This window comes from Anopheles funestus, chromosome 3RL (assembly GCF_943734845.2).
Source record: "Anopheles funestus chromosome 3RL, idAnoFuneDA-416_04, whole genome shotgun sequence".
Taxonomy (NCBI): domain Eukaryota; kingdom Metazoa; phylum Arthropoda; class Insecta; order Diptera; family Culicidae; genus Anopheles; species Anopheles funestus.
In genome coordinates, this window is record NC_064599.1 from 21,923,548 (window position 1) to 21,937,370 (window position 13,823).

Consider the following 13,823-nt stretch of genomic DNA (forward strand, 5'->3'; position numbering starts at 1 on the left):
TTTTTTTCACTGTTGAATTTTCAACCGTTTAAAGTTGATTTTAATATAACGATTATTCAACTCAGAAATAATTTTAGACAGCCTATTTTAGAATTTTAGACTATTCTTCCATTATTGTATCTAATTTATGTTAGATATGTTAGTATTAAACATATTTTGTTGATAATATGTTATGTACACTATACTTGCAGGATAACTGTTGTCAGGCTGTTTTCCTCAAATCCATAATCTGTACAATATCAATACTTGCATTACCGTTTAGAAATTCTCTTATAAAAATACAAAAGAAAAATATTTGACAGAAATATTTATCCAAGTTAAGTAAGTGTAATATTAGTTAAACAATTTGATGAGTGATATTATAACTATTTCCGTAGGGTGTAGACTATATTCCTCTAGTGTTCCGCGAATGTATTGACAGAGAAATGTTTCACTGCTGTCGTCGATAGAATAGCTCTGGAGAAGGTTTACTTTTTCAACAATTAAATATAGTTGTTTAGTCAAAAAGATAGTTTTTTTTAACTTTATGTAATACAATATAATTGTTAAAAAAATACATCATAAAAATTACAAGGCTAAAATTATCTATTGTTAGGTCCATTTAAGATTTTCACCAGAAGAAAAAGCTCTTTTATTACTGTAGACATAGAGATCGCAAGTAGAAACTTTTGTTGAAACAGACAATGTCGATTTGAACAAGAAATGAATAAAAACCAAACGTGCCATGGAAAACAACATAAAAAAACTTCAACACCAACGGCGATACAACTTTTTAATGATTAGAAAAGTTAATGAATAATAATCTTTGTTTAGATACATTGAAAAGTGAGTAGAAGAATTTGTTGCTTTAAGACATTCATGGCGAAGAGAAACGATCACAATATCGTTAATATCAAATGAAACAATTCGGCCACGTGTTTTCTTATTACATGTGTCAAGAGTTGCCTGTTTCGAAAGTAATATGATATCTCACCCCCACATGTGCGTCTGTGCGATCAAATATTTCCGCAGTTCTGCAGTAAACATACAAAAACTCACCCTCGCAAGCAAATAAGCAATGGTTCATGCGTACCATTCCATCTCTTCTACGACTTGTGCGCGATGGAATTTTGAATGTGAAACACAAATTATGCTAACTTTTTCCCATCACAGTTCTAACGTCGTTTTGTGCGGCACACCCCACTACCCAGGGAAGATATCATCAATTTGCTCCATCCGAAAGCTCTGTGTGCCACTGTTGTCTGGCTTTAGAATTGAGGCAAGGTTGGAAAAATTTTCCAATACGAAAAGTTCCGTTCCCGGTGATTCCGGGCCCTTGTTCCTGGACGGGATGATGCGGCTTCTGTCGACTTTGAGCAATCAAAATCTCATTGCTCAGTCAAGCACGTAATGGAATGGAGTACGGAAAGCCTTGAGACAAAGCAAAAAAAAAATCGGAACGAAAAGAAGCGCTCTAGAGACGCTCATCCTCAAAATCCCATCGTTGGTGTGCTACGGATGGAAGGGTGTGTTGATCGCTGAAGAAATGGATGAGAGATTCATTGCAGGAAGCGCCTTATTTTATTGCTTTCTGTAGACAGACACACCAAACTCAAACCCATACCACACCGTAGCCGTTTTCTGCAGCTTCAAAGCTTTTCCCTAGCACTGAGAAAGGATACACACAGGCTCAAGAAAGCAAAGATACACACATAAACAGTTCCGCGCACACTTGGTGGGACAATCTGAAGATCAACAAAGGCGAGCTAAATCGAAAAAGAAAGCGAACAGCAGACAAACGCGAATGTTCGAATTCGCTCGATTGCGCCACGGTCCGTCCAAATGATGGAACCAGCAAACCAGCTTCCATAGAGCTCTATTTGTTGAGTGTTTTTCCAGTACGGCAACGTTACACATGGTAAAACGAAATGAAACTCGCTAGTGCTCATCTGGTACGCTTATCCCGGTTGTGGTAGCGCAAGAAACTTGGCACGGGCTTCGGGTGCAGAACACAACACAAGAAACTCAACTGGCTCATTGTTGGATTATTTAACTTTCGAAACCCCGGATAGGACCTAAGGCAACAAGGACGTAAGGGAAAGAGAACGGGAGAGATAAGGTGGGCAAGACAAGGGATGTAACCATTGCATCGAATGCGCACCTTACAACGGACGAACAAATAGTGTGTTCGTACGAACGGACGCAAAGAGAGCAATGCTCGCGTTGTTTACCTACACTTGTTTAGTAATGGCGCGAATGTGTGCGCTTCGGGGAGGCAACATAAATCACGTGAAGTGAACTAATTTACTTTGGGTTTGAAAATGGGTTTGGATTGTTTAGCGCGATGGTTTTATTTCACGTTTGTTCAACTTCGTTGCAGGCTGGAATGTTCCATGGAGGCGGAATTGTACATTAATATATTCAATCAAATTAAGGTTTAAATTAAGGTTTTCTTGGTAACGAAAGGAGCTTAATTTGAATAACCATTTTTAGGTACTTTATTATAGCTATAAGTTTATGTACAGGATTTGGAAATATCATATCTGTTGCTCGTATAGTATGGATTTATATTTTTAAATATTTTATTCTCTTAAACACTGGAACCCGCAAGCCAGTTAATTGGTAATTACTTTAAAAACAATTTTAAAAAGTTCGAATATAATTCAATGTTTTTGGAGTAAGATGGAACAGGAAAGATGTGGTAAAATCAAACATTAAATATTTTAAGATTGCAAAAATCCAAGAATATCTATTTACTCATAAGGGACTGAAAATTAAGCATTTCAGTCAAAATGATGAATCCGGTTAGAGTTACGATGATAAATTTTACTTTTACTACTAAAGAGATAGTAGGTAGGTGATATTTCTATAAGTATTTTATCGTTTTGAGGGTTCCAATTATATCAACAAAATTAATTAAATAATTTATGTCAATATCATACAATATAACATAATTGAAGGATTGTTGATTTAATTACAGGTAAGAAAATTAATTGCTGTGTATATTGGTTTAGTGGCAGTTGTGCAAGTCTTTCATACGAAAGGACTTAGTAACAATTCCCAACCAGACGGTTTCTCTGAACGCTGAAGTGACTATCCTGGTACTGATATTTGCAAGTCAAGGAGGGCCATAAAACGCTATTCAAAACCTTCAATGTTTTATTACCACAGAGAACAAGTTAGGACAATTTGTATCGTTAAAGACTTGGCGGACTGTATGGAATTGGAAAATAGAATCATGAATTAATCAAATCAAAACGACGAGAAATTTGAGGAAAATGATTGACAACAGTTTCAATCATAAATTAACTTACCTAACATGCAGTGTCCCACTGAGTGACGGGCTGCATACAACACAAACGCATAACTCATGTCACTACCAGTGCCATAATACCCCTCTTGGCAATTCCGACGAAACAGAACTGTTGTGAGAAGATGTTGGAAAAAAGTTTCCATACGCTACCAAGAAGTGAAGGTATTTCACTGTACGTTTATAAGGAACAACGTCTTATCAGTTATTGGATCCTACTGTGAATGAAGGAATCGAACCATGGAAACAGTGACGCAAATACATGAAAGTTCAATAGGTTTAATTTCAAGAAGCTCTTCGAAATGTTTCAGGTGCTCGAAGTTACTTAGAACTTATAACTTTCTGTACTGACTAAGTTCGCTCCATGACACAGGATCTTAATTCGTCTATAAGTTTCTTGCTCGGTGTTATACGCGACAGATATTCAACACTGAGCAAGTTTAAGTAAACGAATTGGTAGTAGTTTGAATTATCTATAATACTTTTGGGAAAATATTACCTTCTTAACAATTATGGTAACAGTGTTTTAAGAACTTTTCAAACAAACTCAAGTCTTAGGTGACTTTCGAAAGGTGAAAATTCGACATAAATTAATGTTTTATTTTGAAATAAAACTATCAATGTATTTCCATTCATAAAAGCCATATAGAATGAAACAAGTTGCATCTAATCAGTTTCACTTATATTACGGGAAGCAGAAAAGTAACTCTGCGTCACCTGAGCACACCATTGTTCACCACTCCATTGGTGTGATAAATATCTTGTAACGCTTTCACCCAAAACATGCTGAAAAGAAATTCATCTCCTCATTACATTATCCCTTTTCCCGTACACGCGTTGCACATTGCTTATCGTCATGTTCCACACTTTGTTATCTTCGTTACGTTCGAGCTCATCCCCTTCCTGCGTTACCAATTGCGTTCACAGGTGCATTAGTGAGGCCGAGCAGCAGAATGCGTGCAATGGTTACCTGAGGGAGCATAAATTTGCATTCAATCTTCCAACAGGCTTTTGCCAGTACGATCGCTCACACCATTTTCCACCTTTTGTTAGAGGAAGCTGGGTTTTTTCTTTTGGTTTTTTTATAGCAATCGGATGAAGCATTTCGTACAGCAAACTGTACTTAACACGCAACCTGAAATTGGCGGGGTAGAAGTTATCCATTCCGGGCCCAGAAATAAAGACAGATGGTCTCTTGCGCAGTGTACGCAGTGGGACTGATGCGTTATCGCATCTGTTACGAACTTTTCTAACATCGTGTACCATTCAGCCTGTAGATTGATGGGTACGGAAGGTGTGCGGATGCGTATGTGCTTGTGAGAAGAAGAAAAATTTCCGAACCACGAATAGGTTCGTGCATTTGGTATTTCGGGAAATACGGATGGTTTCTTTCTAGTCATTGTACTGTTTGAATTTTCATGATTCCATTACGATAAAGCTAATCCGTAGAAGTAGCACTGCATGCGAACCCGAGACGAGTTTCTTTCATAGCGAGTAGTCGACAAAAAAGAACCTAGTTCCTGGATGCCATGTTGACGTACAAGCTTTACCGTTTGATGTTTTGACAGTGGTCAGATTACAACACACACGTACAGCAAAAGTACGGTGAAAGTTATATGCTCGGACCAGATGGGAATTGGGTAGGTTCGTTTTCGGAATTAATTTGCTGTTGCTCACGTGTAACTTCCCAGCCCTAGGTTAGGTAATTCTGCACAGAGTAACGAATCGGATTGAATTTCCAAACTAATGAATTGAAGCGTACGAAAGGGGGATGAAATATCAGTTTAGAAACCTTTTCGGGAACAACAAAATACGCATTAGAAAATACCATGGAATGGTGTAAACTTTTTACAGCAAGTGCACAAACTAGAATGCTGTTAAACATGTACTTTATAGCGCCATAAAAGTTGCTCACAAGAAAGAGAAATAAAAAAACATAGAAACGAAAACTTAAAAATGTACGTAATTACAACTCAATTTCTTGTACGGGTAAATTCTTTGGTGCGTTACTGTTTTTACACCACAACCATTCCGTTAGTTCCCAGGTTTTTGCGGGGGGGGGAAAATGATGGGCAAAAGTTAATTTTCTTCTACCAATTTCCGGGGTCGTGCTGGGTCGATAGGAACCAGCTGACGGGTGCACACTTGCCTACCAAAAACCATCAAATTGCTCTTCAGCAGAAAGTTCGCTTATCGGTTCAATTTCATCGTTGTGTAAAATTGTTACCCAACCTTGGGCACCGTCCCCCTGGTCGTCCGGTAGCAAGCGAGTCATCCGTGCCGTAGCCAATTTTCTAATTTTCAACCCACCCATTTACGAGTGCCACGGATATAGGCACAGCCTGGGAAAGTAATGGTCGTAAGCAAAAAGTGTAAAGTTTTAAAGGACTTCGCCCTTCAAACAGCACTACGAACGGTGCTTTAGTTTTTGGCTGGTGATAGTAGTGCTGCTAGTGGTGGTGATGGTGTTGATGGTGTCAGTGCACAATCTCCAACATAAAGATCTTTGCCGCACTGTAGCAGGGCGTCAAGGGTGACAATCATTTCGCAATATCCCACCAATATCAGAAATTGAGCGTTCTCCATTGTCTTTTACCGGTTACGGTACGGTTGAAATACTTTGAGGTAGTTTCATCTCACTGCCAACTGCCATGATGGGCCAAAAATTGCAGTTACGAACTAAAAGTGGGCAAAGTTGGTGGATAAACCATCGTATTTGGAGGTTCATTGTGTCAGATGGTTGTGCAGAAGATCGTAAGCAAATGTTTAATTTATTCTCATTTTACAAAACTAACCGATTCACGGTTTTTTTGTCCTTACCGGATGAACGGCAACTAGCTTGGCCGATTTAACGATTGAAGATGATTTTTTTTGTTTGAAAATATTCTCTTCGATAGGAACCTTTCTTTTAGCTCTAGCTCTCTTTTGTCCTTCACTGCAGCAAAAGAATCTCCCCAAAAATGATCTAGCGAATGGTCGCTTTTGTTCGCCAGCTTCCATGCCTCAGGTGAACCGGATCCGTGGGATTTGACTTCAATCTTTACTTTTAATTACTTGGTTCCGGTGCGCTTGACAACTGCTATTCCGTTGTTGAGGAACTTTAAATTAGTCATAAAATTTTATTGTCAAAGTTTTCTGCTGCCGGATGATGGTAGGAAGCAGTCCGCGCCAAAACTGTCAGTGGGTCAGTTTGACATTGATTTGATGTAATGAGCAAGCTTACTGCAGAAGGAATGGTAAAATTTTTTTTAGGAGGCAATTTTCACAATCGTGTACAAAGTGAATGTCAAGCGGGGTTGAGAATTATGTTTCCAAAGATCAGAAATAGCTTGAGATCAAGAAATCAAAGCAATTCTAGATCCCAAAAAAAGAGAATGTTGTTCAGTATATTTTTATGTTTTAAATTAGGTAGTATCAATTCAATTTGAAATTATCATTGACGCACTCATATTTACTTCTGCAGTTCGAATGAAATCTGGAAGATTAATACAGTATTACATTAATAGCTCAAGGAATATTTAGTAAACATAGTATTTATAGTTTATACATGAGCTATTTTAAATGTTAGGAGTAAAAAGCTTAATAACTATTGTGGTGAAGACAATTATTGACATTAACAAGAACTCAATGATTCCTTGATTCTTAATTTTTTCTACAACATTTGTCGGTTGGAGCGACTCGTTGGAGTAGAAAGTAGCATTGTCGGTCTCTACACGACCGGACTGAATATCAAATCACTTCCAGACCATGTATCCGTACGTAGGAATAGATTATCTTACTACTGGTAAAGTCAAGGAAAACCAAAAAAGACTTCACAAAAGACAAAAGAGCCATCTAATATCGACTGAATATAGCATTCGACCAAGCATGTAATCATAACAATTATCATTATTGATATATTAATATATCATCTTTTATTGATTATTGATATTTGCTCTACCTAATAGAAATTGTAACAATTTTTGAATTGATTATAATTTATTTCTCAAGAACTTCATAATCAGTTAACCCCTAAGTACTGTTAATATTAGCCGTGTTTTTAAACACCGTTTTCCGTTTCCTTGAAAACTTGCAATACATTGAATAATGGTGTTCTCAATATAGGTTGAACTAAGAATTTAGATTAGGCTAGAAAGGGGGATGGAAAGTAAATTTTTAGTTCTGACACTTTTTGAGGTTAGATTTACTGAACCAGATGGCTCAATCAATAAACCTTCCCATGATGGGCCTAACAGTAGAGTTACTGCTAGATATTGAAGATGAAGTTTGCCAGTTTAAAGAACCAAGTTCAGTCCAATTCGCTTGAGGCGCGAATTCTAGCATCAATCATGGCACCAGAAAACAATACATCATAACCACCATTCCTTTCTGAATGATCACACCCAAAAGAAAGTCATCAAAACCAAGAACGAGCTCTTGTCGTTCAAACTTGCACTCGGCAGCGTCGGCAAAACCCTTAACCACAGGAAGCCCAAAAAGTGGAACACTAACCGCGTACACAGTGACATGCCTTCACGGTACAGGTTTTAGACGCTGTCATCGATGTGACAGTTGACTGAGCATTACCCTTACTCCTTTTTTGATCCCTGGCTCACTATGCGTGCCATAATTATGATTAACAATTGTCACGCTGGTGGTGACCGTCAAACTGAAAATGCCTTGTCCCATTGGAAGCCATTGGAATGGATTCCAGCAACAGCGGAGCGTTTGTGCGTAATGCTCCTTATCGCTCAGTCAGTCACACCATAAATCCAACAGCTTGCAAGGGAATGGGGAAAATAATTTTACCCATCACAACACCAACGGTGGTAAGAAAGCGAAGGTTTTCCCCGTTTCCCCGTGTGCCTGCCTTGACCATCGTCAGCCGTTTGGCAGGCACAAAATGTTGAACGAATGACGAAGGTTTGTCGTTTTCATTTGGCACAGATGTAGCAGTAGAAGTGTCGCCTTTGGGTGAGTCTGATTAAAGGATCGAGTTGCTGTTCCGTCTGGTGCTCGTTTTGTTGTGCGTGCCGTACGCTGACGCTAATGATGGAGCGGATTGTGTCGCGGGTGAAATCATTACCATCATTATACTGTTGTTTTCACTGATTTTTTTGTAGCCATGTTTTTCATCTTGAAAGGAAACGCTTTTGGGACAATAAATGGTGGTACCTTCTTTTTAATGTATCCTCCAAACCCCATTTCGGGGACGGAAGTTGTTGTTGGCGCTTAGTGTTAAAATTATGGAGGTATTTTTATGTGCTCTAGTTACGGTTACAAGTTTTGTTTTGTTTAATTTTGTTTGGATGGTGATAGAGATAGTGTCATAAGGAATATCTGCCAATTAATTATAATTGATTTAATTGTGTTTACTTTAGGTACATTTTTATTTTTCATTTCTTATGCTCTCACCAATTAAAAGCAATGCAGGAGCGGTGGAAAGTTTGTTAAAAAATAAAATAAGTTTAAGAGGAATATTTTTTCTTTTCCAAATATCTTCACAGCAATATAAATCTCAGTATTGGTAGAATTTGTATCCCAGTTGAAATTTTTTTATTTCAATTCATTCGATTCGTTGAAATCGTTTGTTTTATGTTATAATGAACTCATTAATTTACAGAGCAAAGTAAGGAAAAGAAAAACATTTTTGCTCGTTAGTTTGTGATTTTTTGGAAAACAAAACGTTTTTGTTGACATTCTCAGCTAATGATTGACAATATCGTCTAGAATCGTCTGTTTGCTGTTTGCACACAAAATGGCTACTAAAAAGACAAAAAAAAAATCGTTAAAATACTTTCCAATAAGTCTCTACAAACAGTGTTTTTTCCATTGTATTTTAATTACACAAAAACAAAAAAAAGAAAAAAAAAATGATATCTCTTGCAAAATATCAACATCTTGCCGATTGTTGCTTAATTTAATTATCCCCGTTCGTTCCCATTCAGCTACGATTCAGTTCGTTAGAAATGGGTGGCTTTCAACAGCATTGTCCTTCAAAAGCGAATATCATTATCAAGTCATACAGGTTGGTTTGAATTGTGTGCTCACTGAAGGGTGCCCCCAAAAACAGTTTCAAAATCAATTAAAATCATCAACAAGAGCTTCTTCATCGTCACCAGTCACCAGTTGTGGAAAACCTTTGCCACGATCGCTCAGCCCCAAATGACACGGGGCTTCATTCGCAGCCGTTTGTCCCTGCCACAATGCCAAACCCCGTGTGGCTACGTGCGGGATTTGTGTGGATTTCCAAAGGGATTAAAATATGCCACACTGTTCCACACGGTTCCACAACACCGGTCGGTGGCGTGGAACTTTTCGCGGATGTGGTGCGCGCCGTATTGGTGGCCGTCCGGAAATGGGAAGCGATTTGGTGCGATTTGTCGCGACATCCAGTGATGGCGTGGAGCTTAATTTAAAGTGTTTAATCACATTAAGTCAAAAAGTGCGAACGCTGCTGTTTCGAATCATTCGATGGGCGCTTTTGTTGACAGTAGGTTGATGAGTTTGGTGACTGTTGGTAAACGGAATTTTTGAGCTAAATATTGCTGACTTTTTTTTAGGAGTAGAGGTTAAATATAATTCGGTTTTAGTTTTCTAAAAATGATATTCGGGGTTACCTTTCTTAGTACACTTTATCGGTACACTTATACTGACCTCAAATCGAAGACAAAACCTTCCAAAATGTTACACCCTAATCAATTCTTGTTACTACTAGCAAAGAGAAACGGTAGGGAAATATTCAAGGAATATTGTAATTATCGGAGCGATTAATATTTTTTGGGAAATGAGTTTGATAATTTTTGCTCATTTTCTCACTTCCGTTTCTGTTACGTTTCGGTTGGAAAACTTTCCACCAATCTGCTGGTGTTCGTGGAAATGTTTGACGACTGCCTTAAATGAACACATCTTAACGAACTAACAGCCACGGGGCAAACACAAAACGGTCACACACAGAGGATGCAGAAGTTTCTCGTCGCTTGAACCAAAAATGCAATTAGAACAGATCGTTCCCACTGGAACTTTCGCAGTAACATCTCCCGGTGTAACACCAGCGAACCAGACGACAATGGGAAGGAAATCCTTGAAATAATCTGCTCGCCCTAACTAACGATATGCTCGAACAGAAGTCGAAAGAAGTCATGAATCTATTCATGGTTGGTGGAATTTTTTCCGTTTTTTTTTTCTTACCGTGCCTGTGGGCCACGACGCAATGGCTTTTAATGGTTCCCACATGCGGTATAACGATCGATCGATCGATCGTGGCAGTTTCGGGAAGACGGTGGAAAACAAGGGAAGCGTAAAACGGGGGAAAAGTTTCTTACCCACACACGAGGCGAACGTGACGGTTTCCGTAATGCTACGTGATGATCCGGATGGGAATTGAACCCCCGATGCCCAGCGGTGCCGGCTCGTTTAGTTTGTGGGCATTAATTTTAATGATGAACAGTCTGTAACGAAGCACGAGAAGGAAGCATATAGACCGATAAGTAAATGTTAGTATTGCATGGAAATGAAGCAAGAAATGAAATGATGGCACAATGGTTGCGATAAAACAAACGCATTATCTATTCGCATTTGGGGTTGTGCTGCGTTAGGAACGTCCTCTGAATCGAGGGAATCGATAAATTTCTTCTTTTGTAAAGCCGTTTGGTCGTAACTTCTACAAAGAAATGATGATTTATAAAAGATGATGTTGAAAGTGTCTTCAAAAGTAGTTGAAATTTACGAGCATAGACGTGATATTATTTTTTAATAAAATAACAGGGTTTTGATTTGTATCTAAATCGGTGGTAAAAATCTGGATGTAATTTTTTCGGGGAATTATCCTGTTTGCAGAAGAATGAAATAAGTATTTTGGATTATTACACTTTGACACTTTATAATGGAGTATAAAAGATCCCTTCTCAATATAAATGTATTAATTCTCTTTTGAAAACATTTATCATTTTACATTTTACCACAATTTTATAAACGTGTAAGATTCTTCAAAGTGTACGAAAGAAGAGTTTATAAAAAAAATATAATTACTTTGGAGTATTAAAATTAATTGAAACTAGTCTGGACGTTCATTCTAAACCATTTTTCGTTTCTTTTATGTATCTGTAAATTTTTTTACAATGATTTACGAGTTGTAAAAACCTGTTTGTAAACTGCTCGGTTTGTACTCATTTGTTAAAATGTTCATGGATATATTTTATCGAGTGTAATGAGCTCATTTTTTTTTCAAATTAAATTATGATGAAATACTGCCAGAGCACTAAATGCCGAACTTAGCACGGTTTCACAGAAGGCATCTCCATCAACAAAACTTTCAAGCAAGCAATTCGGAAGAAGCAATTCTGCTGCTTAGAGTCTTACAACAGGAAGATTCAGAAGACTAACGATCACGTAAGTCTGCAATTTGGTCCTAAATGCTTAGAGTTACATAAAGTAGGATATCACAGAGAAGTCGTTAAGGAAAACGCGAATTTCAAATGCCTTGGATGGAGCAACTGACGTGAAAATTGATGAGATAGACAGCGAAGCTGAAGAATTTTAGACCTAATATTAAACCGTATAGTTCATTTTATTGAGATAAATACTACTATTCATGAATGGTCCAATTCCCATGTCACTGTATCATGTGTACATTATTGAATAAGAATTCCAAATATTTATGGTTGAAGAATTGATATACGCTAAAGTGCAATAGAGAAATATTCAAAACTAATTTGTTAACTCATGAGATACAGAAATTTTTTTCACATGAATTTTTTATACAACCTAACACATTACAACACACACACGAAGCGAACACATAAGTTTCACAAACCCAGAACGATGTCTATTTCGCGCCTCCATTCAACACTCCCAAAGTGGTAACAGCTCCTATCAGTTCCTTCATTTAGCGTGCGGCACAAAACTTTCTTTCCATGTAGCAAAGTAGTGCCATGGAACACATCAGAGTCTTTCCTCGTGCCGCCATCTCGTCACTACGAACATCGACCCGGATGAATTAAATCCTGAACCGAACGGAAAACCCATAACTGCAGAAGCGAATGGAATAGTGGAATAACCGCCGTTGGCTGTGGCCAAAGACACACGGAGACACCGTGCAGTGTTGGTGGTTGGTTTTGGTGGTGAATTAATGTGTTTTCCGGATAGTTTTCCCAATCTCACGCCCTCGGTTACCTTCGAAGGAAGAGTTGTAACGAGTGCTTGAATGTGTGGTTCTGGTTCAAACTTTTTTTTTGTTTAATACATCAGAACATTCAGCATTCCATCGCTACCGTTGATGGATAGGATTTAAAACCAAAAGCTATTACGATTTCTATCTCATAATCTCCTCGTGGTAGGGAAGAAGTGAGACAAGTAAAGCACATTTTTATCGACACCAGTTTTGCAAATGGTTGTGCAACACTAGGAAGGGAAGATGAGAGTGGGAGTGCATTTTCATCATCATTTATTTATTTGCGCCTTCCCATTCATTGGTAAGATGGTTGGAAAGTTAGTAGTTTCGATAATGAGCTTAGTGAAGTTATTGCATCGATCGAAACAGATGCTGGCAGTAGTAATGTTTTCGTTTTTTTTTGCTTTCATCTTCGATTTCTACTTCGATTGCTCGAAAATAAAGTTGAAATAGATTGGAAATCAACGTGGAAGCAATGGTACCTTCACCATGAAAGTAAAACCCGATTATGTTTGTTTCCGCCTGTGTCTGTGAATTTTCGAGCAAGCTGTAGCCTGGGAAAAGAACCAAGTTTTAATTGTATGAGTGTGTGTGTGTGTTTTTTGTAGCTCCGTTAGTAATTAGTTCCCTGTTTCAGTTGTAATGAGCAATATTGAGTTTCTAAATTGGAAACGTATCGGTAAAACTATATCGAATGGAATCTAATTAAATGGGTACGCTTTGGTTCACTAAAGAAGACCGGGTTTGATGTACTATTTTTCCCGTTGCTTAACAAGCCGCACACCTGCTGACAGGCCATTATGTTTGGGAACTCGTTGTAACCCAGCAGATAATAGGAAACGATCATCTCTGACCAAACTGTGACCCTGCTGTGTACAAATCTCATCTGCTTTGATGGTTGTAAATGGCTGTTCTGGATGGTGAACAGGCAAACTATCCTGTTAGATTTCGGAAGCTATAAACATTTTTCGAAAAAGGGTCTCCATATCCCACAGGAGGACTAAGCTTTCGCAGCCCGTAGCAAATGTGTTCAATGTGTGCTTTGTTGTGAGGTGATGCTGCTGCGGTTGGGTTGAATTTCAATCGCGGAACAAAAAAGAAGAATATAAAAAAACACATCCAGCTACATCTGATGGGACCCAGTGGGACACCGAAAATGAAGTTTACAGCGATTGGCACTGTATGAACAGACGATTTAGGGAATGGTTTCCATTTTCTTGTATGACAACACACTACCGTTGGAGCGAACGTCGGAACGTCGACGTTTCCAAGGGTCGAAAAGGACCAGAAGGCACCGTGAAAACGTCGTCTCCAAATGGTTGTAAAATGGGGAAAGAACTGTTTTGGGGCGAATGGTTTAGGGTGTGGTGCTTTTTAACATTT

General features: G+C 38.3%; 1 protein-coding gene across 7 annotated transcripts in view; it reads right to left on the reverse strand.

Moving 5' to 3' along the window:
- The window catches only part of LOC125771938 (uncharacterized), a 162,316-nt gene that overhangs the window by 99,015 nt on the left and 49,478 nt on the right, over nucleotides 1-13,823 (reverse strand). For 6 of the 7 annotated variants that reach the window (XM_049443136.1, XM_049443142.1, XM_049443135.1 and 3 more), the window contains exon 3: nucleotides 10,594-10,719. The exons of the other annotated variant lie outside the window; for it this stretch is intronic. The gene's annotated coding sequence lies outside the window, so the exon portion shown is untranslated. The remainder of the gene's footprint in view (nucleotides 1-10,593; nucleotides 10,720-13,823) is intronic. 7 annotated transcript variants of the gene reach the window in all.